This window comes from Dreissena polymorpha, unplaced genomic scaffold (genome assembly GCF_020536995.1).
Source record: "Dreissena polymorpha isolate Duluth1 unplaced genomic scaffold, UMN_Dpol_1.0 chrUn052, whole genome shotgun sequence".
NCBI classification, from domain to species: Eukaryota; Metazoa; Mollusca; class Bivalvia; order Myida; family Dreissenidae; genus Dreissena; species Dreissena polymorpha.
The window spans coordinates 200,700-203,743 of record NW_026273366.1 but is presented as its reverse complement, the minus strand read 5'-3'; positions in this window follow the sequence as shown (position 1 = coordinate 203,743).

Sequence of the window (3,044 nt, the reverse complement as noted above, 5' to 3'; positions counted from 1 at the left end):
TTGCGTGATACTAATTTTTTCACAAGATTTCAATCCGGATTTATGCCAGGTGACTCTACTGTCAACCAGCTTACATACCTTTACAACACGTTTTGTAAAGCACTCGATGATGGATTGGAAGTAAGGGTGTTTTTTTTCGATATAAGCAAAGCATTCGACAAAGTCTGGCATAGTGGCCTTATATTAAAACTGAAACGCGCCGGTATCAAAGATAAACTTTTGAACTGGTTTTCTAACTATCTGTATCAAAGGCGTCAAAGGGTAGTGGTTCCCGGGGCCTCATCTTCCCTAGCCGAAATCAAGGCTGGAGTTCCACAAGGCTCCATTCTTGGTCCCCTATTCTTTCTTGTATATATAAATGACATTGTAAATGACATTTAAACTCTTATAAACTTATTTGCAGACGACACTAGTTTATTTGTCGTTGTTGACAATCCTAATTCTGCAGCCGCTGTTTTAGAGCGCGATATAGACAAAATTGCAAAATTGGCCGATACATGGTTGGCAAAATTCAATCCATTGAAGTCAGAATCACTTGTTATATCGCGTAAGAGGGACAAACCCTATCATACTCCTATCAATATGTACGATACTCCGATTCCCGAAGTGAATAGTCACACACATTTAGGCATTATTCTGTCAAATGATGGAAGCTGGCATCAACACATTGAATGCATTAAATTAAAGGCCTGGTCACGTGTCAACCTTCTAAAAAAACTTCGTTTTCGCCTTGACCGAAGATCACTTGAAATAACTTATTTCACGTTTATTCGACCTATTCTAGAATTTGCAGATGTTGTATGGGATAATTGTACAATGTATGAAAAAAAAATGATTTAGATACAATTCAAACTGAAGCTGCCCGAATTGTTTCCGGCTGTACCCGACTTGTGTCCTTAAATTTACTTTCTAACGAAATTGGCTGGGAAACTCTTGGCACAAGAAGTTCCAAGCACAAACTCATTCTTTTCTTTAAAATGGTCAAAGGTCTTAGTCCAGAATATTTGTCCTCACTGTCCCCACAATCAGTTGGCGAGCGATCTACACGATCATTGCGTAACTCATCCCACTTAGATGGTGCTCGGACTAGGACTTCTCTGTACCAACATTCCTTCTTGCCCTCAACAATTGCTGCTTGGAATTCACTTCCAGACGAAGCAAAACTTGTTGATAACATATCTGACTTTAAAAAGGCCATCGATCTTAACAAATCTCGTAGTAATCCGTTGTTCTATTATGGTAAGCGAAGACAGCAAGTGCTGCACACACGTTTAAGAACTAATTGTAGTTCTCTTAATAAACATTTATTTGATAGAAATCTGGTTCCATCGTCATTTGTCAATGCGGAAAAATAGAGGACACTACTCACTTTTTACTGGTCTGTCCATTTTATGCAGCTATAAGATTAACTTTAGTAAGAACTATAGAACAATACACGGATATATCACTCCGCACATTACTGTACGGAGATGATAATCTTTCAATCAGAGATAACTATGCAATATTTGATGCAGTTCATATTTTCATCGAAGGCTCAGGAAGGTTCAGAGTGGGATAACTATCGGTTCTCTTATTTTTAACATTTGTTTTCACAATCAATTTCTTCGATCATAATCACACCAGCAATATGCTTTTTCTTAATACATTGTCTCAACATATTTTAGCAATGTTGGTTCCAATCATACATATAAACTTGTTTAAACTCGAATGATTATTCAAATGATTTGTGTTTAGAATGCAAATACCGCCACTATGTTTTGTAAATATACCATTGAGGAAAAGAACCCTACTAGCCTAGCTATCGTTCCAATCCTATAAACTTTAGATGCTTGTACATTATGTTGTAAAACACATTATTGAATAAATATGTTTAAACCAAAACCATAAGTCCCCTCTGGTGAAACCGGTAGGGGACTAATAAACAATGTAATAATTGTATACATGAAATTTCTACGAACACAAAAGGTCTGTGATGTCTTGGGAAAAACAACATATATACCGTGTTTATCTCAATAAAATACTTTCACTGAAAAAACTTGCAAACATAAACACAAATGCTTTTAACATTTTTTTGTCACTTTATGTCCGTATTAAGTAAAAGAAAGCTCCTCCAACTAAGATATGCGTTATACATGTGAAAATACATGCCTTTTTAGCTGGGAAATTCAAACAGATTGTGGCAACAAACACACCATAAAATTCACCGCCACAGTTAAGTATATTCCATTCGATTCAATAAGTACACCTTGTTTATATCAAGTTTTCCGTAAAGTATATATTCCAAAAATAATGTTATAAATAATACAACAGTATATTCCACCTACTTGAGCAAGACTTACACTATGTTCTTAACTTAGTGTACAATCAAGTATTTACACGAAGACACAATACATAGATCGAATAAGTAACGGTAAATGTTCATGCCAATTTTTTTAGCGCCTAAATCAAAAACTTTCAGCCACTATGGAAACTTACTTGATGCAAAAGAACATCAGAATAACCTTACACTCATTGTTATTTTATTTTTTGAGAATGATACAATTCCAACAAGACCTGTGATTGTTAAGCAAACTGACCCTCTACTGCGCTTTGAAGCTGCATAGCAGCTATTTAAGAGAAGTCCAAGACAAGAACAAAACAATACACTATAATATAGAGAAAATGTTAGTCCAAGCCCCATAACTTCCCAAAACAAAATGGGCCAGAGTGGAACTGAAACTTCATCCGTAAGTCATGAAGGTTGATTCATATACCAAAAATCATCAGATTATTTGAAAGAATTTTGTTAAAAACATTTGGAAAATAAAAACTTTCCAAGGCCAATAACTTTGCGGAAAATGTATTGACCAGATTGAAACTCACACTTAAATCTGTTAGTGATGTAGGTAGACTCACAAACTAAAAATCAGCTCACTATCTGACTGTTTCTCACTATTTGACTGCGTTCCGTAAAAACACTCCGTAAATGGTTATAATAGAGTTTATTACTAGGTCCAATGCCAGAAACAGAAATCCATTCACACAATGAAAACTAAAACGGTCAA